Genomic DNA, 18242 nt, shown 5'->3' with positions numbered 1-18242 from the left:
TCTGACATACCAGATGGCAAACAAAACAAATTAATTCCCGACAGCAGATTGAGCATGCACCAGCATTGCAGAGCGCATATTCAATACTACACCAAACATAACCGTTCACCGATCATTTACTGACATTTTGCTGGTATGTTCAGAATTGAATGGCGCAGATCTCTTTCATTCAACTGGCTACGTGTCTGCCGTGTTGGTAATCACATGAACAATGACTCAGTTCGCCAATGGAACGAAGCGAGAAGAATGAAGCTGACGTTTCATTTCGCCTGGCTGCGCCATTGCTCACAATACCGTCATTTCACTGCTGAATCGGCGAAAGTCACGAGAACAAGAGTTATCGGAAGCGCAGGGACGCATCATCGTCGGGAGTGAGCTCTTTGCCAAACCATGCTCCTGCAGAAGCTAATCGCGCCTGCGGTAAAGGCGGAATGTCGTCAAGGAAGCCGATCTCGTCAGACACACAGGCAGCTGGTTCATGGATATAAGCTTGGTATTGTCAGTACCGCGTTTTGGAGTAGGGTTGTGGCTGTTGTATTTGTTGCTGGATATACAGTTTCGATCATTCTGGTAGAAATTTTGACATCTGGTATAGATGTAGTCTTCAGAGTTTTAGAAATTTTGAATTCTATAATATTCACTGGTACCTGCAATGCCGTATACCAGGAATGATATAGGGGCACTACAAAACACAAGACTGCATCTGTACCCAAGATTCTGGTCAAGAACTTTTCTACCAGTGGTCAAAAGGGCATGGCCAAGCAACCAAAATAGTTCAACACAACAGCCACAACTCCTTTTCTCCAAGCACGCATAATTGACAATAACAAGCTTATGTCCAATGAACCATACCCAGTGTCTGACTCTAACCGAGCCAGACCTTGACATTCCACCTTACACGAGCAGTCTGGGCTTCCTCTGGCACTGACAGAAGCAGGGCCTACCTCCACTTCCTTGGATGGCTCCGCCTCCGCCTCCATTACTGGGACTCACACGCCTGTGACCCTCCTGACTCCTCACTGTTCAACTGGAGGGTGGTGGTGGTGGTGGTGGTGGTAGCTACAAAATCTAAAAATGAGAAACATCCAGCTTCATTCTTTCCTTCAGTCCATTGAGCCAACTGGGGTCACATTTATCTTTTCACATGCTTGAAGTTACCAATACAACAGACACACAGCTAACCCATGTGTAGTTGATAAAAAGAGAATCTGCATGTTCAATTACTGATTCTAACATACCAGCAAAATATCAATACTCGTGGGATGTAATTGAATTCCATATGTTCTGGTGTAAGCATTGCATCACACTCACAAGCAACTGGTCCTTGGTGCATGCTCATCTTACTGTCAAAATTCATTGTTTGTTTTTTGCCATACATGTCAGAACAAAACTGTTGAATTTTAAACAAGTTTCTAGTCAAACTGCCTTTGAAAGATTCATTGAATTGTGGCCTCTTCCTCCTTTATCCTTCCATTACTCCTCTCCCTCAAGTATTCCATTGATCCGCGGTTCCAGCAGTTTGATCACTGTATGATCCAATATGCACAAATAACAAACACTGACGGACATGTTAATTGTTTGGTTTTATTATGTATAAAAAGAATAAGACATTTTGTCCTCACCAGCAGCCATGTATATAATTATATATGGCAACACACTAGCTAGGACTCATTAATGGCATTAAATCTATATGGACTTTGATGAATTGATCATGTTGTTATATGAATGTTCTTGCATTACTCCCAGTTGGTAGTTGATCTACCTTCTACATCAAGTCTGAAAATAAATATAACCTTCCTTCTTTTATTATAAACACTCTGCAGAGGAAAGGAGGTAGCAAGACACCAGAACTATTAGGTATCGAGAAATGGTCTTTCACTAAACTACAAATACTGAGGTGGATAGTCCCATCTGATACACTGTAGCAATTACTCAAGCTTGTTTGTCTGTTGATGGCAATATTCCAGCTACGAAGACGTGACAGTACATAATCAGTGAAGGATAGACTAGTAGTACAGCATCCAACTCTGTTGGGCCAAGGGCACCAATAAAGCCCAAACAATGAAATATCAGATCCAGAAGCTAGGATGCCTCTGATTGATTGAGGTAGTTTTACAAGGGAACATAAGAAATGGGCTCTGCCATTTACTGTATCCAGCTGTGGGACTCTGAAACTGCGGGTCTATATTTGATGAGCAAACACTTTAACTCTAATGCTTACCCCACCGCCCCAAAACGCTTTGACCAATGTAAGCATGGGTTGCCTCCGGGACCTATTCTCATCCAGAATGCCACTTGGATAGCAATATCTTTGTCACAGACACTATCCATAACACCCCCACTCCAATCTCTGCAACAATATTGCTAATAATAATAATTAAGGGATCAAATTTTGTAATAAGTACATTTTAAGAAGAATCCCACTAAGTTTATCCTATCAATGGCTAAAAGTATCCCTTCTACAGCTGTGGGTTCAGCTTGATGGATATTCCTTCCTTCCCTTTACATTAAACATGTTTGGAGAATAATGCTATTAATAACCATTTCATTCACAGAAAATAGTCTTTATTAAATCTAAGGACACTTCTGATAATACCTTCTTATTGATACACTGGCCCGGAATCGCATGCGCTGCCGCATTGAGGGTAAGGTAACGCATTAGAAAAGGCTATTCTTAATAGACACAAATAAGTGCATTAGAGGACACTGGAAAATTGAACATTTTTGAACGCCTTCATGAATCTTGGCATAAAGCAGCATATCAATTCTGTGCATAACCTTTGGAAATGAGCAACTGAAACACCTTATGCCATTTGTTTCATAAAAAGACTTTATCTTAATTTGTCTTGGAAATAAAACAATACCTGCCACATACAAGAAATAAGCTTTAGGGCTTCTAGGGTCTTAGGCTCCATGGAGAGTTACAAATTGAAGCCTAGTTTCAAGTACAAGAAACAAGTTTCAGGTTTGGGTCTGAGGCCCATGGAGCTACAATTGAAGCTTCGCAGATGCAAAGGCATGGAGCTCGGCCATGATATGGAAATTCAAATAAATTTAATTCCCAAAAATTGAATTTTACATTAACTGATAGTGTCAGGAATGTCTTAGTTCTCAACAACTTTATACATGATCTGAAATCCTAGAAATAGCATAATGTGGGTCTTACCCTTAATATTTTCCATCTGTTATAACTCCTTAAAGATATGAAACAAACACATATATAAAATTGATACAAACTCCCAGATTCTTTTCCCTTCTTCTTCCTCCTCGGTGCTACATCTGTGACTCCTGACCCAGGAAGGGCCTTGACCTCAGGTTCAGTTTCACCTCAGCCTCATCCAACTCCATCTTGATAACTCACTCTGCCCCCCACCGTCGGCCACTACTCCTTCTCTCCTTTCCTCTCCCGCAGGCTGCCAGCAAAATCTTGCATCTAAAGTTTATTTCCATGTAGTATGCCTGTTTTGAGTACCAAGACGTAGCCAGAAGATGTAGTTTCAACTACTACTAACAAGCATCAAATAGAAATTATTAGTAAAGCAATTCAGCAAGAAAGAGGTACATAATTTGTAACCTATTTTCATCTCTCTTTCTGAACAGAATCAGAATTAAAAACAAATGACTATTCCAGTTTTATTTTCCCAGCTTCTAGAGAAGAAATTATTACAATAAGTATCCCAAATTCTATCAAGATATTGCTCTAATGGTTTTCTAAATAGAAAATTTCCCATGATAATCTTTCTCTCACCATACCCCAATTATTAGTAGTAACTGCAAGCATAGCAATACAGATCATTAATATACACCAATCTAAGTAAAAGGCTCATTCTGTCCCAGCTTTCAGCTATTGGGGAGAAGTGCAATGGGCGGTGCCATGATTTATGACTCCCCTACACATGCCCAAGCAGGGTGGAAGGTCACAGACCATGCAACTCTCGGGGTAGCTGATCGAGTGGCCACTCTCTAACACGCCTTAATGACTCCTGCTTGGCACTCCTGGCGGCACAACTCTATAAAGTTGATGGACAAGCAACTACACAATGGTTCTTGCAGCTGCAAAGTCCCTAGAGTGGATCTAAGGGATGCAAGAATCGGTCTGAGGTAACAGGGCAATTCATGCAGAAAAAGTTAACAGAGGTGCAGGATTTCATTTCTGTTATCAGTTACTGCATGGAAACAATTTTGAAAATGCTGAAGTGGCATTAGCTGGCTAAAGAACAGGAATGAGGTGTCTTGAAAGTACAAGACATATAATCTAGAGGGATAAGATCAGTCAGCTTTATTGAACCAAGGAACGAAATTCTACAAATAGATATAATGAAAAGAATCGATAAGCACACCAGACCATAGTAATGCACCAGAGAACAAACAGCCTAATTGGTTTTCCAGTGTGTAAGATCTCTATTCTATTACGATAACTATACTCATTCTCCATAGCTTTGTTTCAATTTGGTCCAAATTACATTAACTATCAAAAAGAATTATCATCATCTTCTACAAATTGGAAATAAGCTCAGTAGTACTGCTAACTATTCTTGTTGAGTACTATCCTCCATTGCCAACTAGGGAATACTGACTGCTCTGAGTACCCATTTTAAAATGAGCAAATAATCTCAGTGCAAATAAATACTTCCAATTACTAGTCTTCCAACTAAAATAATGGGTGTCAGAGAGATAGAAACAAATACTCTAATCCACTTGCCCCTGTAATAGTAACATATCAAAACCCAATAAAAAATGGCCAATTCTACTGGTCCCTAAGATAATTTTGAACAATTATGTACTTTGACTATAAGCTATGTAAATTTCTATCACTGTTTGTGCTATATATACAAACTTTGAGTGAGTATGGTTTTACAGCTTTTAAATTTCAATATTCCAGCAATATCAATGACGGCCAACATCAGAAATGGGCTCTTATATGTTGTACCCATGTAGGGAATCAAAACCCAGTTCTCAGTAATGATGAGCTAACATTTTAAATCCACTAGGCTACCCTAATCACCTATACTGGTGTCAAGTTTTCACTTTTGACTGGTTCTTGACTTTCAACCTTAGGAAGAAAAGAGGGAAAATTGGGTGAGATGCTGATAAGAGATGAAAAGGATACAACAAAAGCTTTAGTGATAAACGGTATTGCATTCATCAACAGAACAGAGATTTAACACACTGGATAACTGCTGACAAAATACCTGGTGTTTAACTCTGCCACTGTCCGGTTGAGTCTTAGTAATTTTTAGCAAGCTCTAATAACAATGCATATTATAATACGTAAACTCTACTCTCAAAACAACGCCAACAGATATGTTCGATTCTGTAGGCAGGGAAGGTTTTGCATACAGTGTAGCTAGCCATTGACAACTAGATACTAGCTGTGTCTATCAGTTAAATTAATTTGGGATGTCGCATTAATCCAAAGAAGTGTAAACATTTATTCAATATTAACAGGCTTCCACTCAAACTAAATCTCTATTGTGAAGCTTCTGGCTTGTGCATTTTCTACACATTTACATGAATCAGCCGGACTACTGAAGTATACACACACACTATATAAGATTAATCATGTTAGTTTCTTTTGGGATGACTTTAACTTCATAATTCATATTAAGACAGTGACAATAGATTCTGAAATATGCAATGGATAACTTACATGTAACCAGTTTGGCTTTGTGCCATTTGGAAATAAATTTTCTCTTAATCACAATATACAAGCAATTCCTTCAAATGTTAATTCCATCAACCTCTGTCGATATGACTTTTATAAGCCGGCCTTTGGTGACAAAACTATTTTAGTTATTATACTATTAGGTGCAAAATAACTTTGGGACAAGTTCCTACTTATAATCAAGGATTATTCATCTTTGCCTTTATGATAATTCTTATCATGAAAAAGGACAATGATTCTAATATATGTCTCGCCATCTTCTGCAAAACCAAACCAAAGATATTAATTTGCTCCATTTAAAATTGATTTTCTCCTCTCAGTCTAGGATTTAATTATTCTACACTTAACCTTATAGATGTAATTGGCTATAAATACACTAGTAAGCAAACTACAGAGTGGACTCCATTTGTCAGGCTTCAAAGTCAATATAAGAATTATAAATTGTATTTTTAAAAGAAATGGAAGTGTTCAACTTAGTACATCACAAAATACTTCAGTCATCTAAATACATTATCCATTATAATCATTGCATTTTATCCAAAGTAGGCTGATGTACATCAATTCCATGTACACATTGCATTATTACACTAGTATATGTAAGTATATATCTGCCAGAATAGAACGGTCACTGGTTATCCGGAGGCAAATGTTTCAGTTACGTACTTGGCCTTTACTCTTATAACATTTTCCCAAATAATCTACTTTGAAAGATATAACTGATCACTTGAACAAAACAATTCTGGATTAAGCTGCTGCAAATGGTTTCATCAAAATATCCTGAAACTGAAGCAGGTTATTCACAGGATAGCATCCTTCCATTCAAATATGTCATAATCCTTAAAGGTCTAATGAAGGTCCTATCAGCCATCGCTTACCCCTACCTTCAAAGCAAACTAATCTATCCTGGAAATACACTCAGAACCTGCACTTACTCTTTTTCATTTCTTAGCCACTATCTCACAAAAGAGTTTATTGTCTCTCCGCTTCTATTTGGACCGTGGCTCCATTACCTGGAGATCTTCGACTCGTTGCCTGAAGGAACATAAGGAAATAGTTGAGCAAAATGTCATGTTTTGATAAATTTTCAATAAATAGCGAGTCTAAATATTAAAGCCTGAAGATCCGTATTCAATTAAACTTATTTATCAGAGTTGTTTGTTGTTTAACACTGCTACTTAAAGTATTATTCCAGCTTATATATGCATAAATTATTGTCTATCAGTGATTGATATCATTTATACGTCAACGAAGTTTCCACGCCTGGACCACAATCAACCCATCTCACCACCAGATCCTTTCAAGGTCCCAAACCCGGCCACTGCAAACATGAGCAAGTGGACGGACCTCCGTCACCTATCCGTGTCAACGCAAATGCACTGGTGTCCATTTCACCACAAGTATCCAACCTAAATTCAAACACAACATCATGCATCTTCCTGATATCCAGAAACACACAAACATGTCCTCAACCGACAATGCCTTGTCGTTCTAGAGTACTACATAAGAAAACAAACCACAAACATCAACGTCTTCCACATTAATTCGGCGAAAATCCCATTGACGAAAACCACCTGGAAATGTCAATCACCGACACAACATAAACTGCAATTCCTGGCCTCACGCTACACAGCCCTCACATTTCGCGATTCACACGCGCATCTTCCCCAACAACATATACCTAAATAGCAATGAACTGTTCAAGAGTCACATAAATCTAATAAATATTCCTTCTCTAATTTACTTCCACTTTACTACTACTAATTTCTAATATGTGATATTTTGTTGCAGGTAGCTTCTGTACATGTACTTTAGGGCTTGTGACTCCTAATTTTATTTTGTTTGATAGATCTCAATTTTGTCAGATTTTTTTCTAAGAATAAAGTTAATTTTCCCTACCAATAGATAAAATCCCACTGTTTTTGTAGCCAAAAGGTAAACTTACAAGAAATTCTACTCTATAAATTACAAAAGTAAAATGATTTAGTCCATTTCTTAGAAGGAATATTACTTTAACTCAGGATTTTATTTTATTTTTCCCCTCCTCTGCCTCTAGGTTTACTAAGACAAAAATCTGTAAAACTGAAATAAACGGTCTGGGCCTTTTAGTACAAAAAATAATCTGGAGCTTGCACTTTACTTTTTTTACAGATGATCCTTTTACTGTATGTATTTTGCTACATAATGAAATATTTCATCAGTCACCTTCAAGGCTCCCATGCCTACTTTATCACACTCATTATATATTGTCAACTACATGTAGTAGTCCAACTTATACAAATATGACTTTTAATGAGTTACATTATACATTAAGACATGTATACACTCTGTCAATTGTTTCCTATAGTCATTTTAGTTGAAACTGATCATTGCTGTAAATAATAAAGTTGATGGATCTGCTAATCAATTTCCACTTTGTCAAATCTAGGTAAATACCGACTAAGCAATATTTCAATATTAATCAAATAGGATTTCACTTAGCCTAGATATACAAATGAACACTTCCATAACTAGACAGTGTAATTACAAGACATAGAATAATTTTCGAAGGCATTTCCAGGGCTCTATATCTTGTAATGCCATCATGTTGGGTAAAATAATGTTAATGGCATGTGCATCTCCTGCCAAACCTATATCACGACTCGTGAACTTTAAAATAGTGTGCACAACACTCAAGATAAATGCTAGAATGAAGAACATACAAGTTTGAAAAGATCTACCTCAGCTTAATGTGAAAATTGGTTCTAATTGGACTTCTAAGCAATCCGTTGTGGTATATATTGTCAGTGCATCATTCAGTCAACTAAGCACAGGGTTGGGCTCTAACTGCATCATGAGGATACATAAAAAGTGATTTCAGAAAAATTGTATTTCCAACATTAGGCTGTGACTCAATTTAATTCCCTTTTGTCAATGGATCAACCTGTCAGATTTTTAAAGAATAAGAAAAAAAATAAAATTGATTTTCCCCTACCAAAAAATCCCAATGCATTCATTGGCCAAAAATGTACCATACAATAACCTTTGTTTTAGATTGTTTTCATGGTCCCCATACACTTTATAACTGCCAAAAGTAACATACTTGAGTATTTATATGAATATTACTTTGATCAAGTAATTAATTTTTATTTTTTTCCCTCCTGCCTTTAGGCTATCTGAGGACAAAATCTGTAAAACAAGAAATAAAACTGGCTCTGGCCTTAATATCAGTAGCCACATCCCGTGGTTGACGAGCATTCCCAGTGAGTCTAGTGTTAAGGTTTCATGCCTAGATATGCATTTCACAGGATTTCCAGCCCCAGCCATGCATTACGCTTCTAGTCTCTAATCCATGCAGCATATCCACCAAATCTGGTGTGGGTTTTCTTCCAGTTTCCTCCCAGTGTATTTGGATGTGTATCTCAGCCTCTGCCCTTTCTAATATCATACTCCACTGCTGATGGAGATACTCCACTACCTGCTCATCATAGGGCCAGGATGACTGGCCCAGCACGCCTATCCCGAGGCTTGTGATAGAAGTTTCTAAAATGAACTCCTCAGTACTGGTCACCTTGTGTGGTAAGCAGTTGGCTCTTCTGTACTCTCTACTAATGGAACTCTGCCTTTTGAAGTGGGACTAGCTTGTTCTGGCTCTTCTCTCTTCGGTCTGTTTCTTCCACCTCGGGGCTCTGCTCTGTGCTTCTCGCCTTCCTTCGGAGTCAGGTGTTTGAGGCGCTTTAGATGTCTGGGAAAGCCTTAAAGTCCCTACAGCTGGGATTCCATACACAAATGTAAACTGTTGCTTATACCATTTCATCCCAAATTGTATGCCTCTGCAGCAGCCATCACCACCATGCAGGGCAACGGATGTATCTTACCTTCTATACATCTGCATGAACTCATTTCTATGGTTTCCAAGTGCAATTAATTGAATTTTCTCTGTATCGCTGAAGAAACGCTTTCCTCTCAAAGGGAATGGTGATGATTCATTGATCTAGCCCTCTCCTATTTTAATTACCTGCACTGTACATGATATGATTTCTTGTTCTTACAGTTGAATGCAAGAAATGGAGGATTATTTCATAAGTATGTAAGCGAACTACTCTACAAATGTTAGATCCAACAACATCAAATATAATGTTTTGTCACAAATCCTTTCCTTGACTGAGACATGAACTTCGGCAAAGACTGAGACGGGCTTTATATGGTAATGACAAATTTAAAGTGAATGTACAGACAATTCATCGCATCCAAATGGATGAACAATATTATTCATTGTACCTACAAACACCTGTATAGACTTGAGGTTTCCAGTCCTTCTTGTGATACATTTGAATCATTTCCCCAACCATCAGTCCATATGATCACTGCTCTCATTCCAGGCTCTAAAGAAGTATCAAATGTACAGTTCCTCTACACCATTACTCACAGGACCTTCATTGCCTCTACCAAGATAAGTTGAATTGAACTCCCATACATCCCTACTCATACCAACTATAAGGCTTCCTACCTGACATCCTGCTAGTAAATGACTGCAGGTAAGTTGATGCAATAGTGACTTTAGTAACATGGGTTCAGCCTAATCTTATATACATAATAGATTTGTCCAGGACTCAGCCTTTGAGATTGTAGATACTCTCCCACTTGTAATCAAATGACAACAGAAATAATAAATTTTAACTGAATGTGTTCCCACACCTACAAAATAAAAAACAAATAAATAAATTCCATAAATAAAAAATCCTGCCCAGGGCAATGGGAACTAAGATAATCCCCACACCCACCCCTTTGAAAGTTGGGGCTGCAAGAAACTGGCTTGGCAGAATGTACCTAAAAAGCACCATGTAAGATAAAACACATTCCAAATTTGAAAAACCACTGAGGGAAATAATGAACACTTACCCTGACTCTTTGGTAAAGATGCTGATGATACTATACCACCATGTATAGCCAGGAAGGGGTACCTGTTCATCCTACCCACAGCCAGGTCACCTCACAAGAGAATTTCTAGTTGACATCCTGATGTAATCCTTCCTGCTGGTGCAGGCTGTTTAGGGTGTGACTGCAGTCCGGCTTTGGGAGGTTTCTTTTGAGGTTTCCTTTCATTGGCTTAAATAACCAAATCCTATATCTTCTCTTGATTTGCTCTTTTTCTCACGACTCAAAGCAACTGCCAGCTTTCTTAAGGCAGTAAGCTCAAGACTGATTTACTTTGGAGGCTGTCAACTCTTTGGCTTTTCTTCAGGCTGTTGCCTACTGAACATCGGGCTACTATCCTTGGAGGGTTAGCCACATCCTGATTTGTCCCTTCACTTCTTCAGACACTTGGACACATTACAGTCTGCATCTTCCTCCCTCGGAGAATCATCTCAATTCTTGATTTGGCTCCTGTTTCTTTGGGCTTATTTTAATTCTACAGTTGGATTTGAGGGATGATGAAAACTATAATTCAGCCCTAGACTGAGGAGCTGCATGCTGGAGCCATTGGGAGCTGGCTACTCTCAACTGACATGGTGATAGGAGAACTGACTTCCAATCAGCTACCAGCCGGATCTTGAAAGCAATTCTCTTTAGAATAGAGTATACGCTTGCAGGATATACCTTAAATAACTATGCAAAAGAGGGCATAATGAAATTTGTTTCGATCTGTTTTGAAGACTACTTTGCCCTGATCAAGCAATAAGAATAATGGCCAATATTTATTTCTCAATTGTGAAATAGACCCTTCCAGCATACATGCAATAAGATCTAAGGCCATAGCCAGCCAATCCTCTACTATACTTTAGAAAGATCTTTGATACAATCTTTAACAAGATAAAGTGCTACAAAACAGTTTCTAAACAACATTACGCCATGTAACTCCTAAACCTTGTTCTCCATAATTTTATCACTTATCACTAAAGCAACTCAAAGAAGGACCCCGTACACGGCAAGGCCAGCTGACGAGTGAGTCGAAGGCTTTACGCCATGAAGTAATATTCCAGCAATTTCCATGGTAGGGATACCTAGAAATGGGCTCTCCACTACATTGTGCCCATGTGGGGATCAGAACTCGTGCCTTCGTGTGACGTAATCTAACTTCTAACTACTCATTACCAAACGCCCCAACAACAGTTTATCAATCTGGGTGGGGCTTAAAACACTCTTGGATTTCACCCAAAAAAAAAATTGAAGCAGAATATTTTCACACTCCCTTTTGTCTTCATGCCAGGTACTTCCCTAGTCATCCTACCGTCAAGTGGAAACTACTGGTAGGGTGACGGAATTCAGGCAAAGTGATTGCTGGAAAACATGTCACTGACCAAAAACCACCAAAGCCAGCAATTATAAATGTCTGCCTGCTTATAGTTTACATAACTTAGAACTGATGCCAATCCCTAGAACCGACGCTAGTCTGTCTAAAAGGTTAAACAACAAAACAAGACATCTCCATAGCAACATACCAAAAAATTCCATTCCTTAGATGGATTTTTCAACAAGCAGGAAAGAGGACATTATGAGGAGTTTCCTTCAACATGGTATGGGATTTAAGTATTCAACTAGGGCTGGAACGATGGATCGGAACTATCATGGATCGGTACGTTGCCGAGTCAGCCGGAGAAACGTTATCCATAGAACGGTAAACACCATCGATACATCGAGCAGTATGCACGACTATTGATAGTTTAGTAATTGACTTCCATTGATAAACGCAACGCAGTAATACATGGATGTATGGGACAGATTCTGCAGCCTCAAACGAGTTTATGTCTAAACTCATTACTTGATCTCAGTCTCTGCGTTCTGCCACCGTTAAGATACTAAAACCACTTCAACTTGTTTTATGCCATACAAACTGTACACTATTCATTTGGGAAATGACTTCAATGAGGATAAGAATCTATGAGAAAAACTTTAGGATTAACAGTAGTTGGTCGCAATAGACTATCACTATCAAGAATAGTTAAGTTTCCTCTCCAATAGTCAACTTTAATTCAAATGGAAAGAAAGGACTTGGTATAAAGCTGAAACCAAGACAAATTATCAGCCAAGTTCTTGAGCATATGGAACTTCTTTTAACACCTTAAACAAGCCAACAAGCGAACTTCAGCGTAAAAAAGAATTTATAGATTCAATTTTAGTTGTATGAAGTTAGAGGGTAGCTGTAATCTGTAAATAAATAAAGATCTCATCACAAGCACTGCATGATGCCCAATTTGGTACATTAGATGGTTATTTCGGTAAGAATAGCATGTTATTAAATAAGAATATCCTGAAATGTCTCTTAAAAGGCAAAGATTATCTCAAACTGATAACACAAAATCATAAATGCATTGCAATATGATTCATAAATAATTATCATGAAAACCATTACTTCAATTCCATGTATCAGTTTGTTTGGCTACTATCAGGAATGGAGCACAACGTTATGATAATAATTGGATAGTGAAGAGCTTGACAACTCCTGAAAATCATATCCTATGTCGTTAATAATAATTGAGCTTTGATAACTTTGTTCTCTGACAGATATTAAACTAACATAAAATTCCGTTTTAATATCCTTTCAGGGGATGTATGAGGAAAGTTCAGCACAATGAACATTTGCTTTATGATCAATTGGAAACAGGACTACTGGAAAAGATTCACTTTTAATAATAATATCAGTTTCTTATTAGGTGCCTTCTAAACACGTTCTATAATGTGTACACACCAGGTATACAAACTATTTCAAACGTTATAATCCTGGTGAAATTGAATCCAGCAGTATAGCCTTCTGTGAATCTTTTAATCCTGCAAAAGTGGGGACCAAACTGGAAATAATAGTTCGAAAACGCATCTTATTTCGCAATCAGCGTGAGTTGTTTGCAAGCACATATGACACCCAAATTAGATAAGCATTTTATGTATTCCAACCCGGCGAGAAAATGAGGAGTCCTCTTCAGAACATTGTCACTTGTATGCCACTCTCACGCCAGCGTTAGTAAATTTCGCGGATTGGGAAGCATGAAAATTTCGTCCTGTAAAATATCTAAAAATGTAATCAGTAACGTACATAAATGTTGTTATAAAATGTTAAACACTCGATAAAACAAAAATGCAATAATTTAAATCCATCATGACATAAGCTATCGAGCCAAAACGCCTCCTGATTCCGGTCCTGATGACCCCTTTACGAATGTGGGTTTCCTTTACGAGGAAGCCATTTTGCAGTCAGACAACACGCGGGCAAGTGTTTAAGGGTCACCACACCAAACAACAATAGCGCCGTGCACAAATCGTATTTAACAATACGTCATATTAGCTGAAGTAAGACTAAGGATGCAAATACATTACGCATAATAGACATTCTACATCCCATTACCAAATCAAGGACTAGCTGCATAGTTTCATTCCTTTCAAAGCACGATCCAACGCTCTTCCAACACTCTTCGCCAAAGCTACGCGGGAAAGCATGCTAATGTTGATTGGCTGGACAATGTTATTGATAATTTCGAGTCTTCCGCCCTGAAAGCGCTTGAAAATGGCGCGTGATGTTTGCATATTAGCAGCCTGAATTTTTTCTTTTTTCAACCCAATATGAAATTATACTGGCTTTTAAATGAACGCACATTGCACTTGTGTTTTCTTCATTTTATATCATACCCAATATCAGACACTCCAAACACTCGATTAAAGGCTGCTTCTTCAATATATCCTACATTTTCTATCAATGTTCATATCAGAAAATCCTCTTTCTATCCATTTTCTACGTCAAGAGACTGTTTATTTTACATACAATTCGTACAGAAATAGCAATTAAAAGTAATGTTTGGTTTTATTTATTTGGGAAATATCAGAATCTATTCTTTTATTTATTATGATATTATAAAATAGTCTCTACAATCGTATTTTATGCAAATTAAAGAAGACTTGTTTTATGCATTATTTGCATAGGTGTACATGTATTGATATATCAAAGAACCATGTAGGAAAAATGCCCTTGTAGTGTGCTAGCTTCTTTGTTGACTGACGTGAAGAACGACATCTCATATCTGCATTAATCTTTGTGCATTTTATATATACAAAATTATTAAATATAATATCTGAAATAGAATTCTACTAATACTATCAGCCCAAACAAAGTATACATGTATTACTTCTCACAGACTCCTTCATTTATACAGACCTTTGAATCATCCCAAGGCAATAGGTTACTGAAATAGTGTACAATATTTATTCATTGATACAAACTTCATAAAATCTCCAAATGACCTTGGACATACAATTGTTACATGTTGAAATTAAAATTATGTTTCATTTATTTGATTAATAATGAATTTGCAATTCAAATAAGGAAAGTAAGATTGTTTATGGATAACAGACAGGATCAATCAAACAGATCTTGCAACCAAATAGTTTCTATTCTACATTGACTTTTATGTAATATGTAAATGACGAGTATCTGCAAAACATGAAAATATGTTAACACATAGTTACCAGACATCTCAATTGGTGGGATTTCAGGATCTCATGAATTTGAAAAAATACAATGTATCAAAGTACATTTAGGAACCATTCATACTTTATGTTTCTTGTTTAGCTTGTGTGTTTGTTTGTTTGTGTGTATTTGTTTGTTTGTTTTGTGTGTGTTTGTTTGTTTGTGTGTGTGCTTGTTTGTGTTTGTATGTGTGTTTGTGTGTGTGTTTGTGTGTGCATTCTGCAGTGGATTTTTAAGGAGGTTCCCCATCTGGTCTTGGGGGAGCTAGGGGATGAAGCAATTTTGTACAATACCGTACTCTGGGGATGGGTGGGGGTCAGGGGTCAGCATTTTTGTACCAAAAAATATGTTTAAAATTATGCTTAGAAATTCATGGGAAGGGGGGGGTGTAATTGATTTTGTAAGTTATGAGGGATTCATATTGTACATAGTTTCTCCATTAAAATTTATCACTCCTTGTTTATAGTTATGAATGGTCCCTTGCTACATGATATGAGAGTATAAGCTATAGTAAGGGACCAACGCATATTATATATGGCAAGAGGGTGAAGTTTGATTTTTATGGGGTGGTCACCCATTTTGTTCTTGGGGAAGCTAAGCAATTGGTGCATACAGAATATTAAAAAATTATGCTTTAAAAAAATTGGAAATGGGGAGGAGGGGTGTCATTGATTTTGTACATGACATGCAGGTGGGTGAGGGTAACACACTTTGTACATATATTTTAGGTGGGGTATGTAAATGCTTTGGTCTCCATAAAATCATCAATAATACTTCCCTCTAGCCATATTGAAAGGTCCTTAATGGGCCATAAAATGACACGTCATATAGATTAATTGGAACTCATCTAAGATTGGTCGCAATGACTAAAAGCAAACTGCATGATGTTTTCTCATAATCAACATCAAAACAATTTTGGGAAACACTTTCCATTTGCATTAAATTGGCAATATTTTTCATAAGGTTGGATTTTGTCTGCGTTACATCTATACCCACTACAAGCTTGTTCCAAGTCAAGGATTGAAGCTATCTTAAAGACTCCAGGGAACTTTATCTTCCTAGCATATTGCTAGTCACCCTTTAAAGATGTGGAAATTTGCAAATGCATTTTGTGCAATTTGAAAACACACGCAAAGAATTACATGTGTTTTCTTTCTTTATTTATTTATATTTTTTGCTGCATAACATACAACCAGGAAGATTTCATAAATGACGCTTAACCAATTTTCTTTGATGATTGATTAGTTATAATGAACCAATCAACAATTACGAGATTTCAACTAATTCCTAAATACTACTGTCATGCATCTGTTTCTATTTGAAACAAAATCTATCAATTCCAGAATGGCTATTTAGGGCCCACTTCTATCTATTATAGGCCAGCATATGTCACAAAAATGCCACTTAAAATGTGAATGGAGTATGGGGGTGGCAAAATATCATATAGTCAAAAATTCCATGGCAAATCTAAAAGTCAATTCAAAGGCTTACCCCAAAAATAACAAACATGACATGTAAACCATTATTGATTTTGAAACTACCAAACTCAGCATGTTATTATGGTAGGCTATGGGCATAGAAATTGTCATCAGATTAGGAAAAGCTGGGGTGGGGTGTGTGACTCCTCCTTCCCTTTCCCCAAGAAATACTTTTTGGGGTCAACACCCATGAGAACCATGATTACAGACATGATTTACTGAAAGATTTTCCTTGAATAAAACAGGTGTAAGATTACATTGTACGTGTGATAGTCTGTCTCTACAGATCCTTAAGGCTTAACTGTATTCTCCCTTCCGCCCATACCTCTTGCAGAAAATAAAGCCCTAAATGAAGCAAGTCTAGATTTCCCCTCAGGTGCAGGTTCCCTTAATCTCCCATCTCACTTAGGGCTCCTTTCAATTCTCTGTCAAAATATTATATATTCAGAGACTAAGCAACTAACCAAGGTGGCTGCGCAATGCAAACCGGCAGCAGATTAGAAAGCTGGGGTGAGGTGGTCCATCCCCTTTCCTTTCCCCAATAATAACATTGTCAAAACCTTTCAAGTCAGGAACCACAATTAAAGGTGCATGATTTTCTAAAGGTTTTCTTGAATAAAAACAGCGGCACTGATTACTGCATGTATGACTGTTGTATGTGAAATGGTATCTTTTGTAGGGCTCATGCTAATATAACCGGGTTTCACCGTTATTTACCGGTTCAGCATGAAAATCGATACGCTATGGGCGCATATCATTGATCGAAAACCGCAGATTTTGACTTGCATTCGAAAACTCCAGAACACCTCGAAATGTTCGATATGTCCTTGCTTCATTTGTTGCCAAATATTATTCACATTTTTATTTTATCATGATTAAAAGTTGCTATTAAAGCTTAATCAAGCCTCAGTGGATTCGGTTGTGTTTTGCTCTATAAATCAAGAAGCGACTCGATTATAAGTAGTCTTTTGTTCAAAAATACTTCATGCAATATATGCCGTACCGTACGATATCGCAATATATGCTTTCTCGCGATCGCAATATATCGGTAATAAGGAAAATTCTCTGCAATACCCAATTCCTAAATCTTTTGTCCCATAGGGTGAATTCCCTAGTGAATTTATAATTTTAAAGGGGAACTACTCCATTGTTATGCTGATCAGTTTCAGTTTCACTTTCTGGTCATAGTCCCGTCCTCACTGTTAGTGAACTGCTATATTTTCCCATCCATCCGCCAGCCCTTCTGCAAATGTATTATAACCTTAACAAGTCAGAGAGAGTGATATATCTACAAAATAATAACCTCATGAAAATTCATAAGCCAGTCGTAGGCCAGTGACTGCTGGAGATTTACTTGATCCAACTGATTTTACTAGCCATGGGCTAACGGGCCAGCAGCTATTTCGCACACTGCTTGGACCAATGCAATTGTTAATCACAATGTATTTGTTTTGGAAGCTACCACCTCCATTGTTCAGGGTGGTTGGGTAGCCTAATGGTTAAAGTCCTCCCCCAGGCTCTGTTTCCCATGGGTAAAAGGTGTGAAGTCCATTTCTGGTGTTCCACACCATGATGTAACCTCAGGGATATTGAGAAAAGTGGCATAAAATCATACAGAATTAACTGAAAGTCCTTTTGATTGTATGGCTAAATTCAGATGAAGCTG

This window comes from Haliotis rubra, unplaced genomic scaffold (genome assembly GCF_003918875.1).
Source record: "Haliotis rubra isolate DU_JTF1 unplaced genomic scaffold, ASM391887v1 Scf1309, whole genome shotgun sequence".
Taxonomy (NCBI): Eukaryota; Metazoa; Mollusca; class Gastropoda; order Lepetellida; family Haliotidae; genus Haliotis; species Haliotis rubra.
The sequence above is the reverse complement of the archived record's forward strand: the minus strand, read 5'-3'. Positions refer to the sequence as shown.